The sequence below is a fragment of the Biomphalaria glabrata genome, chromosome 13 (genome assembly GCF_947242115.1).
Source record: "Biomphalaria glabrata chromosome 13, xgBioGlab47.1, whole genome shotgun sequence".
Classification (NCBI taxonomy): domain Eukaryota; kingdom Metazoa; phylum Mollusca; class Gastropoda; family Planorbidae; genus Biomphalaria; species Biomphalaria glabrata.
Genome location: NC_074723.1, coordinates 26,497,643 through 26,514,511, shown reverse-complemented (window position 1 = coordinate 26,514,511; position 16,869 = coordinate 26,497,643). Strand labels below are relative to the sequence as shown.

The 16,869-nt window shown below is 39.2% G+C and overlaps 1 protein-coding gene across 1 annotated transcript in view; it reads right to left on the bottom strand.

Annotated features, from left to right (window-relative positions):
• The window catches only part of LOC106061634 (uncharacterized), a 139,471-nt gene extending 123,122 nt beyond the window's left edge, over positions 1 to 16,349 (bottom strand). The window contains exon 1 of the mRNA XM_056007392.1: positions 15,875 to 16,349. The gene's annotated coding sequence lies outside the window, so the exon portion shown is untranslated. The remainder of the gene's footprint in view (positions 1 to 15,874) is intronic.
• Between the last annotated feature and the right edge of the window lie 520 nt (positions 16,350 to 16,869).

Genomic DNA, 16,869 nt, shown 5'->3' with positions numbered 1-16,869 from the left:
AAACATTTTCTAAAGAAGTTCTGAATCTTTTAACGAAGATTAGACGCAGATTTGATCTCTCAGCCACTTGTACTCCTTTTCACCACACCCCTCCCTGATTACACTCGTCGTCACTGTTGTCAGTCCGTCGGAAGATCTCGGCCGTCATCGGATGTTTCTATGTGGGTTTTAATTCGCTTTCTACGCAAGATGAATTGGCGTCTTAACCACGAGCTTAGACTGTGACGTTTAGTTTGTTGCTTTAAGTAAATGAGTTGGAAGCACATTATCTTCTCAAAGTTAGAAACAATCTACAAGTAATGCTAATCTGGCAAGCTTTGCGGAACTACTAGAAATTACACAAAAAGGCAAACCATTTACAGATGGTGTGTCGAAGTTTGCTTCCTACGTGCATCTGAAGAACTGTTTCGTGATTTCAAAAACAAACCAGAAATCTTGAAAAAAAAAAACAACAACAAATAAACAAAGATTTGCCACTATCCACTCAAACAGTACATAAATAGAATAGCTAAAATGTCTTCAAATGTAACATTTTTGCAGGTGGAAGATATTCAACTTTCTTCTGCCGTATCACTTGCTATCGATTAGTCTTGCGACATAAAGACACGGCACAAGTTGCCTTTTTTTGTCAGGTATATGTCGTTCCTAGGATTGCTACCGCTCTCGTGACAAACTAGAGGGGACGATAGAGCAAATGCTATGCAAAAATACCTTGAAGAAAATAAGATAAAATCATTTAAATATCAACTGATAGAGCAGAGCCAAAAGTATGACAGGAAAATCTAAAAGGGCAACAACAATTCGTCAAACCAAGAAATTCTTACGTTACAATGAATAATGCACCAAGAAGCTCTTTGTGCCCAAAACGATTCCGACCGAAATTGATAAGATCATGAATTTGGTAATCAAGATTATAAACATCATCTTGTCAAAAGCACTCAACCCTTTAAACAAAATGGACACTCAGTATGCAGACCTCCTTCTTCCCAAAAAAGTGCTATGACTTACCAAAGGTAATGTGTTGAAACGTTTTGCTTTGTGCTTGAATGTAATACATACATTTCTAAATGAAAAAGGCATTTATCACAGCGAATTAGAGAACGACAAATAGTTGCAAATATTTTACTTTATGATTGACATAACAGCGAAAACTAAAAACTAACAACAGCGTAAATTAAATAGCTGAATCTAAAACTGCAAAGAAAGGACAACCCAGCCTATGTTTTGGTAGAGGAATTGGTTTGTTTTGAAGAAAAAATAATTCTTTTTGTAGAAGATATTCAGAGCGGTCAATTACTTCATTTTGAATGTCTAAAGCAGTATCGCGATAAAATCAGTGCAACTTTTGACTTTTTACTTCAGCACATTTATTAAAAACAAATCAAAGATTCCTTTCTTGACAGATTTGAGCAGTTCAAATTAACAAAACCGTTGTTGCATTCCGAGTACACCATATCAACACAAATAGTAACGAAATCCACCTTGATTCATTTGTAACTGATACTGGATTACAGAGTTGAAAAGCAAGTTGAAAGTGTTGGATGTCCAGAAATGTAACAAAAGTGGACAGCTTTAAAAGGAATCCCTCGAGTTGATTCGGCGCATGGAATAATCTCTCAGATTGCTACAGTGAGGTGAAGTTGGCATTCGAAGTGCTGACTATCTTTGGATCGACATAGTCTCGCGAGAAAGCGTTCTCTTGCATGCATATAATTAAAATCAAAGTAAGAACTAACAAATGAAAATTTAGAGTCGTGTTTGAAACTAAAAACAAGTTATGAGCCGAATGTATCCTAACTTAATTTGTTGTGAAAAATCACTACTTATATATGAATTCGTTTTTTTTTATTTAATAAATTCATTGTTTGATAAATATATATAGTTGGCAGGAAAAAACTTTGTGGCTCTTTAAAAACTTAAAAATTTAGTAAATTGTAATTTTCGGCTCTTCCGACTCAAAAGGTTGCCGACCCCTGCCCTAGGACACTTAACTATAGGTTGTTGTTTTTTGTCGGAAATGGTCTTTTTTTTCTTGAGGCTATGAGCAGGTAATAATAAATCTACAAAAATTAGATAATAATTTTATGACATCAGTTAGGCCAGGTTCACATCTAAGTTCACCTTCACCTATCCCTTTGTCTGCTGGACCGTTGGGGCACCACACAAGATCTGTCAAACTTCTTTCTCCATTATTATGTCATTTGCCTTCCATAGAATTTCATTCTGATATTATTTCTGAAAAATATTGAAACATGCTTTTCTTTACCACTTCATGTGCCTATTTTTAGGTTCTGTTTCCATACAAACCGTCTTTGTAACCGTGTTTTATTTTAAGTTTTATAATGGAGGTTTTGTCTTTTTAAAAGAGATGGGGTTTTTTAAAGTTTTTTCTTGTTGAAATCTAACATTTTAGTTACAGATAGCAAAACAATAGCTTTATAATTATAAAACAGTATTTTTTATAGTTTTATTGTTAATTCTGTTTAAAGATATACACTCTCCAACCAGACATCGAGTTTCGCGGCTAATGTTTCAGAAACAAATGCTTCAGTGACACCAGTTGTCTGTGAATTGTTTACGGTGAAACTCGTTGTTACATAGTTTTCTGTTTATAATTTATCGGGTTTGTCATTTGTCTAGTGAATCATTTATCAAAAACGAAGTATCTGAAGTATCGTAGAACCAGTTATCTGAGAAACAAATGACCCTGATACCTTCGAGGAAATCAACATTAGTACAATGACACAACCGTCCCACCCTCTCCACTGATACGTTTCCTTACCTCTTTGAATTGGCTAGCAGAGGGACCTAGAACCATTGGCGTCACTCTCCTCCTCTTTTGCCCGATATATTCTCGTTCGTTTCTCTATCCTCCATTCATCATCTCTCACATGATTTGTTCCCCTTTCTATGTTAGTCTAAACTGATTTGGGTTTTTATTGAAACTGAAGTTTCCCTTGAAAGCTTGTAGGCCTATTTCGTCTTCTGACCAGGACTTTAGGTATGTACTTTTGTTCAATCTGTTGTGTTTTTTTAGCGTTATTAAAACAAATGCATTCATATTATATTTATATTACTGATAGGATTTTTGACTAGCCACAATTTACTACCAACCTAATGTGTATTTTTACAATACCACTATTTAACATATTCCTTCGTGGAACCTTCTTGGGCAAAAGGTGGAACCTGGACACGGATCTCGAAAACGCTGTAACGATTTTCCTAGAAATTAGACAGTTGGTATAAATCGTTAATTATAGAATTACTAGCGCGTTAGCCACAAAGGGAAACTCTAGTTTGACCGCTATAATTTTTCAAAGTGTGACAAGGTCGATTAAAATTTGGCCGCTTTGGGTGTCTAGGGGTTTTTATAGATTGAGAACCCACACTTGCACACAATTATATACATACAGGCACAGCGTTTACAATGCAGACAACAAATACTATGTTTAGATGTAAAATTATGTACAGGTTTATTATACAAAGGAAGTAAATAAAAAGGGTGTAATGCAGTACAGGCGCTAGGATGGGATCTAGCGTATTTACATAAAAAGATATATCATCATTAGATGCTAGGAGCCAAGTGGCCTGAGTGTCAATAAGCTTGTTGCTTAGCTTTGCGTCCGGTGCTGCACTGATGAGACTAGTGTGGCTGGTGCTGACGCTGTCTTCTGGTAGGATGGCGTATTAGGTCCAGGCGCCGGGTGCAGTCCAACGGTTCGTAGCTGCAGAGCTCAGCTGCAGCTACTATCAATCAAGCCAGTGACAGGTCTGTGGCTAGCGTTGTCGATTGAACACTTGTGAAGAGTAAGTAGAGCTGGTATCTACAGATCTGGTGCCAACAAATCTGGTATCAGCGTTAGGTTGCTAGGTCTCCAAGTGAAGGTTACCTATAAATAAAAGCTGCAACGACATGATGTACACATCGGTTTAGCCATAATGATACCACTGGAGAGTAGATGTCTCTCTCCACCCGTTGCGGTCTAGAGCTATGTCTTCCCAATGGTCAGTATTGATGTTCACTGATTTGAGGTCCCGTTTTATTATATCTATGTAACGGAGGTGGGGGCGACCAGATTTTCTTGAGCCAGTCGAGAGTTGTCCGTAGAAGATGACTTTCGGGATGCGTTTGTCCTCCATACGGCGAACATGTCCAAGCCAGCGCAAGCGGCGTTGTCTGAGGGCTGTAAAGATGCTGGGAATACCTGTTCGTGTAAGGATCTCAGTATTGCACACTTTTTCTTTCCAAGTGATTTTCAAGATCCTACGGAGACATCGCAAATGGAATGAGATAAGTTTTCTCTCTTGCTTTGCGTAGGTGGTCCATGATTCACTACCATACAGTAGTGTACTCATAACGCATGCCTTGTAGACTTACATTTTGGTCACTGTAGTGAGCTTCTGGTTTTCCCAAACTCTTGGCCTTAGTCTAGCGAAGGTCGAGGCAGCCTTACGTATGCGTTTTTATATCTCCACTTCTAGAGACAGGTCATCTTGAATTGTGGATCCCAGATAGCAGAATTCATTTACGGCATCCAGCTTGTTATCGTCTATGAGGATCGAGGGTGGTGCTGTAGCAGGTGGTCCCATAACATTTGTTTTCTTCATGCTAATAGTTAAGCCATACTCCTTACAGGCCTGAGAGAAGCGGGACATAAGTTCCTCTGTGAGTGTGCCACCACCGTTGCGTCGTCTGCGAAGAGCATATCTCTTATGAGGGTTGTTCTAGTTTTAGTTTTGGCCCTCTGTCTAGCAACATTTAGAAGTTTGCCATCGAATCTGGAATGGAGATATATGTCTTCGGTGAATTTGTCAAACGCGTGGTGGATTAGCATTGAGAAGAGTATTCCAAAGAGGATTGGGGCCAGGACACATCCTTGTTTGACTCCGCTATTTATATTGAAACTTTCGGAGCAGGCGCCGTTGTACTGTACTATACCCATCATATTTTGGTGGAAAGAGACAATAATGTTTAGTAGCTTTGACTAGATCAAAGGCCTTTGTCAGGTCGATGAATGCGATGTACAAAGGCGTTCTTTGCTCTCTGCACTTTTCCTGAAGTTGACTGATGGAGAAAATCATGTCAATTGTGGATCTCCTTGAGCGAAAGCCGCATTGTGATTCTGGATAGACCCGATCAGCAAGTTTTTGTAGCCTGGGGAATATCACTCGAGCAAAGACTTAGCCTACAATGCTTAGGAGAGAGATTCCCCTGTAGTTGTTGCAGTCGCTTCTCTCTCCTTTGTTCTTGTACAGGGTGATGGTCTTTGCATCCCGCAGATCCTGTGGCACAGCACCTTCTTGCCAACATTTGCAAAGCATTTCGTGTAGAGGTTGGATTTGTGTAGTTTTGCATTGTTTTAGAAGATCTGGGGGTGGGGATATCATCGCATCCGGGTGATTTGCGGGCAGCCATGTTGTCTATGGCTTTGTTGAGCTCTAACAGGTTTGGTATTTTTTCTAGCTCGTTCATTGTGGGTAATTGTATGATGGCCTTAAGGGCTGAGTCAGAGACAGAGCTTGTTAGCGTAGAGCTCAGAGTAATTTTCAACTCATCAGTACATTTGTTGGCTCTTGTCTGTGATAATTTCCCCAGTGGTTGATTTAAAAGGTGCTGACTTGTTTTGATTCCTTCATACATCTCTCTTATGTTGCCCACTTGGGCTGCGAGCTGAATATTCTCACTGAGCTCTACCCAATATTCATTGGCACAGACCCTTGCTGTTCTCTGTACAGTGGCTCTAGCTACTTTCAGATTTAACAAGTTGCGTTGGGTAGGTTTTGCCTTGTATGTAGCGAGTGCATCTCTCTTTGCTCTGATGACAGGTGATAAAATAGCTGATTTAGAGTCAAACCAATCATTTTGTTTTGTAAGTTTTCTTCCAAAGATGTCCAAGGAAGTCTTTTATATGGTGGACTTGGGGTGTTCCCATTTTTCTGTTGCCGTATTTCCAGAGACATTTTTATACTTGCGTTCAAAAGATTCCGCAAACTGTATCTGGAGATCAGGGCGGCACATCTTGCTTACACCCGATTGGGGTCTTCCAATTTGACTGGTATGGTGGATTTTTTTAGGGAGAAGATTTATCTCACAGCATACCTAGGAGTGATCTGTGTCATATTCTGCACTGTGGTAGGACCTGGTAAGCGTGACAAATTTTAAGCACTTTTGTCTTACCATAATTAGGTCTACTTGGTGTCAGTGTTTGGAGCTAGGATGCCGCCAAGATACTCTGTGCTGTGGTTTAGTCTTGAAGTAGGTATTATTTACCCAGAGGGAGTGTAGTGAGCAAACCTCGAGGAGCCTTTGTCCTTTTTCATTTCCTTTTCCGACACCAAAACGCCCAATACAGTTGTCCCATGCAGAGTTGTCAGATCCAACGCGTGCATTAAGGTCGCCGAGGATGATTACCTGTTCCGTATTTGGGATCTCCCTGAGAGCAGACGAAAGGTTGTCATAGAACATGTCCCTGGCCTTCGGTGTGGAACACAAAGTAGGAGCGTAGACACTTATCAAAGTCACGTGTCCAATAGATGTGTTATGGTGTAGTGATAGGAGTCTTTCTGAACCGTTTCACGTCAGCTCTACTGTGTTCAGCAGTGTGTTCTTAACTGTTCCCTTACTTCACTTTCGGCTTTGCCTTGCCAGAAGAAGGTGTAGTCTTTTTCTTAGATTGAGCCAGAGTCAGCTAAACGAGTTTCCTGGAGGGCGGCAATGTCTATTTTGAGCCTGGACAGTTCATCGTTAATTACTGCGGATTTTCTGGCATCTTCTATGTCCGGTAAGTTTACATTAAGTCCAGTTTGTACAGTACGCACATTCCATGTGCCCAGTTTAAGAGTGGAGCTCCTCTTTTTTTTCTTCATGTCGACTGGTAGATTGGCTTTGTGCCAGCTTTTCAGATTTTGTCCTAACCCAAACGAGGAAGACAGGCATGACGGGACAGCACCTTAGTGACTGGGGGCTGCCCAGCTTGAGGCGGGCGGTAGCTTTCCATTGGAATCCTAGGATCCCTGTGGCCCCTGGCGCCATGCTCTACGTCAATTGAGCATTTGAGCTTATAACCGGTGACTGCCACTTCCCGTGTTTGGCCGACGCCAAAGGCGAAGCTGGAGTGTCCTCTCCAGTTTTTAGAGTTAGGGCTTTGAATAAATGAGGTCAAAGCCTGGGCACTGCAACTGAACTGGAACACTTGCAATAACCAAATAGTTGCTTAGACGGTCACAGACAGATTCAGTCGCGAAATTTACCTGGCATGTCGCTTAGCCCTAATAATATGTATCTTCTCTCCCGATTCACGGTCCGAATGCCGAAGCCAAAGTGAGGTTACTTAAGAACAAGGTTTGCGAGAGGAGCTACAGTTGTCCCTTGACTTACGCAGATCCGACTTTCGCGGAAGGGTTATACAACGGGTTTCCAAAATAAATATTGAAAAAAATACTCCAGCATTGTATTACATGGGTTTTCTACGACGACCCGATGTATATGCAAAGTAACCTAATGGAAAAAAAAAAAAAAAAAACACGTCATCGGCCAACTTATTGGATGCTGATTGACCTAAATAATTGTGAACACATTCACTGGTTGAGTCTAGACCAATCGTTAGAGTAGGCCTCAACACTGACCTGCAAAGTCGCAATCTGTGTAACGAAAAGCTCGTTGACCCGTCACGTGACATCAGAAACAGTTACCATGTAAAGGTTATTAAGAGAAAGAAATAGTTATTTAGGAGATGAAAGTGTTAGGCGATGTCTTATGATACATTTCGTATCCAAAAATAGTGTACGTGTATGAAATTAAATATTGTGGAAATTTTCATTTCTCGGAACGTATCCCCCTCTAAAGTCAAGCAAAAAAAAAAACTACATTACTTTATTAATTTTCTTTTTGTTTCTTGTTTACATTTACTGATTGTTTATTTTCTGATTGTGTCCAGCGTGTCAAAGGTCATGACCATTGTCTGTGTGCGTGTGTAGGCCTACTTAAGCAATGTATTGTGAGACGTTTATGTGCTCGTTGACTGCTTACTGTCATCTTGTTGAAATAAAGCCATGATTATTGGTCTTCTAGTATTCGAGTTATTTTATGACAACTTTTTTTAAAAAAGACAATACCTCCTTAATACAACTTACCCATCCATTCAGGTATTGAAGGATGTCTGAAAAGAGCTCGTGGGTAGGGTACCATTCTGGCCAGGAATGGCTGGTGACATGAAGCATTATATTTCAATTTACTATGTCAAGCTTTTCAACCCGATCAGCAGAAAGAGACTTTACTGAATCATGACGTTTTCACACACTCCTGGAGCTGGACGGTAAAGACTATCTTGTCTGTGTGGACTATCTGTCTGTGTGGACTATCTTGTCTGTGTGGACTACTATAGTAACTACTGCGAAGTTCAAAATAATAATGGTGATGTCTTTAATTCCAAAGATGAATGCAGTGTTTCACATGAATACGCAAACCCAGTTGCGACCTGTATATTTTTCCGCATCTAGTGCAAACAAAGCCTAACGTTTTCTTTCCGTCTTCTGCCCCTTCGCCAATGGGCTTTCCATTGTGTCTCAAATGTGTCTCGCAGCCTTTGTGAGAGCTCTCCAACTGTCTCTTTCAGAGGCCATCTGCTACTGCCAGCTACTTTCCTCTAAGACAATGAGGGCAAAATGGCGCCTGAGTTGATCTTTATAGCACTTACGGGGGCACCTCTGCCGTCTTCCTTTAACATCGCCAAAGAAGATCGCCTTTAACATGCGGTCGTCTTCCATGCGGGAAAGTTGTTCGACAAAGCGCAGCTGTCAAAGGGTAATTACTGCTTCTATAGTGTCCACACCTGCCTCCAGCAGAACATAGTTATCTGTAATGTAGTCTTACCAGCTTATGCCCATTATGGGAAGCGTTCGAGGAGCCTTAAATGCCTTTGATAGAGCACCCAGGTCTCGGAGTATTACAATAGTGTGGTGAGAACCACTGTTTTATAAACATTGATTTTTGTTGCTAGGTGAAGATACATATTCCGCCATAATCTCAGTCTGAGGCGACCAAAAGTGCTGTTGGCCTCTGCGAAGTCAAGAAAATCCCCTGGACCCGATAAAATAACAAATGAAATGATTCGGGGACTAGGACCACAGGCCCAAAACTGTATGCTTAACTTTATCAACCATACATGGAAAACTGGAGACATACCACAGGAATGGAGAACCGCAAACATAATACCCATCTTAAAGAAAAATAAACCACCTGGAGACCCAAAAAGTTATAGACCAATCTCTCTAACATCCAACATTGGCAAAATGGCAGAAAAAATGATCAATAACCGACTTTATTGGTGGCTAGAAAGTACTTGCTCACTCCACAATGCACAAGCTGGCTTCAGGAAAGCAAGTAGAACAGAAGACCACCTCTTTCGTTTTATCCAGGACACAGTAGAAGGGTTTCATGAAAACAAGCACACTACAGCAGTATTTATAGATTTGCAGCAAGCCTATGACAGAGTGTGGAGAAAAGGTCTATTTTTGAAGATGAAAAAAATGGGCATCCATGGAAAAATGTACAGCTGGATCAGAGCATTCTTAAAAAACAGAACCATCCAAACCCGATTCGAAGGTGCCATCTCTAGTCAAAAAAGTTTGGAAGAAGGACTACCACAAGGTTCAGCCCTTAGCTGCACTCTCTTTCTAATCTTCATGAATGACCTCCCGGACCTCATTTCGGTCAATAAGGCACTTTATGCAGACGACCTTTTAATTTGGACTACAGAGAAATATCCAGTGCTGACTAGATCCAAACTAAATAGAGCCCTCACAACTATCTCCACATATTCAAAATTATGGAAAATGGAAATAAACAAAGAAAAGTCAGTTTATTCAATCTTTAGCCACAGCAACAAAACAGCAAAAAGAAACTACATCCTAAAAATAGACTCTCAGCCAATAAATAAAGAAGAAAATCCAACATATCTTGGTGTAAAACTAGACCAAAGACTGTCTCTAAAACACTTTATGGCAGATTTAAAAGAAAAGGCATCACAAAGATTAAACATAATAAAACACCTAGCAGGAACATCCTGGGGAGCTGAAAAGAAAACCTTAAGACAGTTATACACTGGATATGTCAGATCTGTAATGGATAACTGTCTCTCCATACAAGTAGCTGCCAACAAAACCTATCAATCATCATTAGATACAATCCAAAACCAAGCCTTGCGGTTAATTAGTGGAGGTATGAGAATTACTCCCACAGCAGCCTGTGAAATAGACTCCAATATTGAACCTCTTAAGTTAAGGCGCAACAGAGCAGCATTAGAAGCTATTGAGAGATACAGAAGGTTGGAGGACGATCATCCAAATAAATTACTAACACAGAGAAATAGGAAAAACAACCAAAAAAAGCAAAGGACTCTGATCCAACTTACTGACGAACTAGCCCTAAAACACCACCTACCCAATAACAGAGAAAAAATTACCAGGTTTTCAAACATTACACCCGGACTAAACTACAAACAACCAACCATCAAAACACATTTACTAAATAACACCTTAACAAAAGAATCAAATCCACTGGAGCTCAAAGTAGGCACGCTTGAAACAACCGAAAGCTATCCAAAAACAGCTATCCATATTTATACAGACGGATCGGCTTTCAAAGCTACCATCAATGCTGGTCTTGGTGCCTTCCTGGTCTTCCCTAAAAATAAACACTTTGAGATAAGCACACCCTGTGGTGATTACTGCTCAAACTTCCAAGCCGAAATTGAGGCAATTACCATAGCACTCCAGACAGTAGAAAACAAATTATATGAAGGAGTGCAACCACCATCAGATATTGTTGTCTTTACAGACTCCCAATCTACTCTGGAAGCACTTAACAGCAGCACCTCAAACAGCCCAAGAGAGTTGACAACACTCAGTGTGATAATCCACCAGATGATATCAAAATTAAATATCAATATTACACTACAGTGGATCCCTGGACACATTGGCATCATGGGAAATGAAAAGGCAGATAAGCTATCAAAGGCAGGTTCAACTATGGAACAACCAGATAGACCTGTTAACTACCTCACCCTAAGGTCAATGTTAGTCAACAATCACAAAGAGGAGTGGCTCAACCAATGGGCATCAGGAAACACAGGCAGAGCCATGTACAGAGAAATGACTACGCCTAACAAACTGGACAGTATTAACTTCCTCCCCCGCAAAGAACAATCTACAATCTTCCAACTAAGAACAGGACACACACCACTATTAAATTACCACCTGAACAAAATAAACTCCACACAACTACCCCTTTGCAGACACTGCACCCACCCCTCTGAAACCGTAAACCATATCCTCTTTGAATGCCCCTCCCTAATCCACCTTAGGCAGACCCTACTTCCACTACAGCCCAACATAACCAACACCCTGTACGGCAGTGCTGAACAACTGAAGAAAACAGCACACTTTTTTTCCTTGGCACAGTCTGCAAAAGAGCTCACAGCTCAGCAGCAATAAAGCTGGCTAGAAGAAGAAGAAGAAGAAGAAGATACATATTCCGCCATAATCTCAGTCTGAGGCGACCAAAAGTGCTGTTGGCCTCTGCGAGATGGTTGTGTATTTCTCTGGACAGTGACGCATCATTGGACACTGTGCTGCCCAGGTAGGTAAAGTGGTCAACAACATTAAGGAGATGACCATTCACATTGATTTGTGGATTTGGATTGTTTCCCATTGAGGACGTCTGAAGCATGACCTCCTTTTTTATGCTGATGGACAAACCAAACGAGGCAGCAGCCTCAGCAAATTCATGGACGGCAAGTTGAAGCTTCAGTTCGGTGTTTGCGAGAAGGGCGGGATCGTCCGCATAGAGCAGCTCAGTAACAATCATCTCTTTACGGGAGAGCAGGTGCCGTATGTTAAATATGCCACCATCGTGCAAAATAATAATTATGAGACGAGAGAGGTCTTTTTTCGATGTTCAATTACTAGATCTAGATCTAAACCATAGACATAATATTATATCTAGACTGGAAATCGGAAACTAATTCTTATCCGCGATTGATCTATTCACAGACCTATAGGCCTATATACATAGATTTTTATGTACTTAACTCTTTTTCAAGTTGTAAGGAAAGTCGCCCCAAAATCTAGGAAAATCAATCTTTACGGTGGTCTTGTGAGTACGTTGGTATAAAAACGAAATGAAATGTACGTATGATTTTAATGTTTTCGTTTCAAGATAAATTTAATGGAATTCATGGGTCAGGAGTCTATGTGGGAGCGTAAAAATGCACTGGATTTAAAAAAAAAAACAACATACATATACCCTATCAAATATTTTGATATAGAACTGAGAAGCCGAAGAATTGTCAAAGTTTGTATGTAGGACTATTTAAAAAAAGTGGTAGGGGAAAATTCAAGGGTCAAAAGAAAGTTGTGTGTGTGTGTGTTTTAAGCGGGTCGTTTCAATTCAACGTAATTTGCTGGGAGCGTAAAATTTTGGACAGTTCAATTAGAAGGGACAAAAAATAAAAGGTGGGGGGGGGGGTCCAGCCAAAACAAAGAATGGGAATAAATTATTGGGTGAAGCAATATGTAATTCTAGAGTCTTTTTGTTTTTCTTACATCAAAAAAAACTGTCAATCTCCTACTTAGTATCGGCCTTCCTATAACTTTAAAATTTAACTTTATTTGACCTGCACTTACTTTACTGAAGAGACCAGAATAATTCATTTCTGAAGCTTACAATGAAGAAAAATTCTATATCATTCTATTGTTTTTGGTTGTAATTAGGCGTTATTTATTAGTCGGTTGTAACGGTACTCTTTAAGAATTCATTGAACAAAATTGATAGATGATGGTAAAGTTAAAAGTGACAATTTTTTCAGAGTAGGCTTTACATATTTAGTAATGAAAGACATTTAGGGTAGAACTTTCATATAATTAACAATAGGAAAGAAACAGACTTGGAACGATAGCTCGTTGTGAATTAAATATATTGTTGTAACTCTGCTCCCGCGCCACACTGATGTGCGCATCAGAGCACCATTCAACCCAAGTAGTAGGAGACATGTTGATTCTACATGAAGAAGGACTGTTGTAGATCCGGCTGAAGTGATCTGCAAGTTATTGGAGTCTGAGCTGTCTTGACTCAAGAGAACGTCCTTTGTGCTACCTGTGAACTGTATTGAGGACCTAAGGCGGCACTGGGAAGTGTGTCGGTGGTCTGTACTGGTATTTAGATAGGAAAGGAATGGTGTCACTTAAGATAACACACTCTGGGATTTGATAGCTGAAGTCCATACCTAATTGTACTGTAAATAAATACCTCGACTATTATTACCTCCTGCCTTTCGTTGAGTGCTTGCCATAGATTCACAATAGTATGAAACTATATATAATTTTTCTGTTGGCCATTCGTTGTCAAATCTAGTTGTATGCCTGCTGTTTAAGAACTCAAGGTTAGTCATCAGCTGCACCCGCACAAGTACAGGCAAATATACTCTGGTAATCATTCCATCAAACAGTAATTTTACACCAGCTGCATATTACATTATAGAAATAAACTAAATTTTTGTACTTTCTCCATCAATCTCTTATTGCGCCCCTCCACCCTCTTTCACGAATCTCTCGACAATCTATGTCCATTTTCCCTTTTATCTTCATCTAATCTGTTTCCTCATTCTGCTACGATCTTTCAACTCTCTGTTCAACTCTCTGTTACATTCTCCTACTGCCACGTTCTTTCAACTCTCTGTTGATTTCTCCTACTGCCACGTTCTTTCAACTCTCTGTTGCATTCTCCTACTGTCACGTTCTTTCAACTCTCTGTTGCATTCTCCTACTGTCACGTTCTTTCAACTCTCTGTTGCATTCTCCTACTGCCACGTTCTTTCAACTCTCTGTTGCATTCTCCTACTGTCACGTTCTTTCAACTCTCTGTTGCATTCTCCTACTGTCACGTTCTTTCAACTCTCTGTTGCATTCTCCTACTGCCACGTTCTTTCAACTCTCTGTTGCATTCTCCTACTGTCACGTTCTTTCAACTCTCTGTTGCATTCTCCTACTGCCACGTTCTTTCAACTCTCTGTTGCATTCTCCTACTGCCACGTTCTTTCAACTCTCTGTTGCATTCTCCTACTGCCACGTTCTTTCAACTCTCTGTTGCATTCTCCTACTGTCACGTTCTTTCAACTCTCTGTTGCATTCTCCTACTGTCACGTTCTTTCAACTCTCTGTTGCATTCTCCTACTGTCACGTTCTTTCAACTCTCTGTTGCATTCTCCTACTGCCACGTTCTTTCAACTCTCTGTTGCATTCTCCTACTGCCACGTTCTTTCCACTCTTTGTTGCATTCTCCTACTGCCACGTTCTTTCAGCTCTCTGTTGCATTCTCCTACTGCCACGTTCTTTCAACTCTATGTTGCACTTTTTCTATTTTCTTTATCTTTTTATTACAAAGCTTTAGCAACTCACTCTGTGTGTCTGTCTGTCTGGTAAAACGTTTTTACACGTTATTTCTCCCACACCCAATCTCGGATCAAGCTGAAATTTTACACAATCATTTATTTTACCTGACAACACAAGAATGAATAATTTAAAAAAATAACCAATTAAATATTAACTATTGATAATAAATTACTTTGTTATGTATCTCGTGTGATAGTAAGTGTATGTGTTTTGCGTGGCTGGTAGTGCAGTGTGTGTGCCTGTGTATGAAATGACCAGTGGACCTTGAGTGTACATGCTTGAGTGAACAGCAGTGTGTCAGGGACTGTGTGTAAAAGGAAGTCAGAGTATAGAGAACAAGTGGCTGGAGTAGAGAGCATAAATAAGGACGAATAAAATCATTGTGTTTATTGAAGCTCGTGTTGTTTTAGTCTATTACATCTCGAACAAGGGAAAGAAATAGTACTTGACTATTGGTCACTAGTAATGTATTTGTCCCCATTATATTAAGTGGACGTCTAAGGCTTAGTGAACACAAAAATAAAAATAAAAACAATAGATAACTATACAATCTTCCATGTTTATAGACTCTTTGCTAGCAGAAGGGTTACCTAGTTGGCTTCAGAAGGCTTTAGCCCACAAGTTCGAATTCAGGTCGTTCCCTTTTTAAAAAATAAAAAACAAACAAACAGATACCCCGTTCTTTGTCCTCCATCCAACTGGTCCAGTGATAGGACCCTAGCGTAGTGAGAACGCTAAAAGCATGAAATTGCGCTAACAAAAACAATTGGTAAAAATATTTCTAATGTTACAGATTTATTATTGTTAGTCTAAATATATTACAAATTTAATTACATGACTGATCCAAACTAATTGATACACATTAATATTTTGCTTGCTTAAAAACATTTTTATTATTTCGCTTACGGCTGTCTATCCCTTTGCAATGTACCGACCCTCTTTCTCTCTTTCACCATTTTCTTTGTTTGTCATTCATTTTTATATTTTTAATCCTTTTTGTTTTCTTTATTTTTCTTCCTCTCCCTCTCATTTAGGACAAGACTATTTACATATACATACATACTTACATACATACATACTTACATACATACTTACATACATACTTACATACATACATACATACATACATACATAAATACATACATACATACATACATACATACATACATACATACATACATACATACATATTTACATACATACATACATACATACATACATACATACATACATACATACACATACATACATACATACTTACATACATACATACATACACACACACATACATATATACATACACACATACATACATATACACACACACATACATACACACACACATACATACATACATACACACATACATGTCTTGAACATTGATTTCTTTACAGTTTAGATGAAAAAAAATGCACAAAATGCTTACCTTTAGTTTTGAAAAGTATATCTTTCTAAATTCAAATATTTAGATCCACTGTGCCAAGAACATTTTGCTTTCAATCAGAGAACAGCTTAACATTGAACTATTCGTTAATTTGAAACATAAACAAACTTCAATCACGAGGTTTCAAACATGAATAAACAAGATTTCAAATCAAAAGAGTGCTGTAATAAAAGTAGTCCACATTTCCTCAATGAAATTTCTCATTCAAATGTATATCATAATGTACACTTTCAATTTTTTTAAGCCAACTTAAAACTAAAACGTACACAGCTTAAAACAAATGTATGGTAGCCCTAAATCTACGTACTTGCACTGAGAAATATGGGACTAGAGCCTAATATGTAACAAAGAAAAATTAACAAACAAATAAAAATGATGGAAAAAGAACTAAATTCATTATTTGTAAAATGTGGGCAAAGTGTTTGACAGCGCTTCCTGAACATCCTGTGTAAAGTTTGTTTTTCCCTAGCCTCCCCACCTTCCAATAGACTAGCTCTCCATTCGCTACTCTTTCAAAAAAAAAAATAGTTTAGTTCTAACTCGTACTCCTTTCTGTCCCTCGTGTTCCTGCCATCTAGCAGGCTGACCTTTTTTTTTTTTTTTTTTTAAAGACTGAAGTAAGCTAGCCATGAGCTGCAAGCTGTAACTACTTTACCTTACCCTCGTTACATCGCATGCTCTTCTTTATCTGTACATCTGATTTGAGTTGGCCCTCCACTCTTCTACACGGCTGATGGAGAGAACTAGATCGAGTTATTTACATCTTCAGTAGCTGGAAACTCGACGATGAGCAAAGTTTTGTTGCAGATGAAATTTTTTTCTGCTTGTGTCTTTCCAAGGTACACTCATAAAGATAACAAACAAGACAAACATTTAAAATACCGCGAGAGTGTGTTTTTTTCTCTTAATAACTAATGAATGTTAGATTTAAAAAAAATGGAATTCATTTTCTTACCCAGCCCAATTCCCCTCCCCCT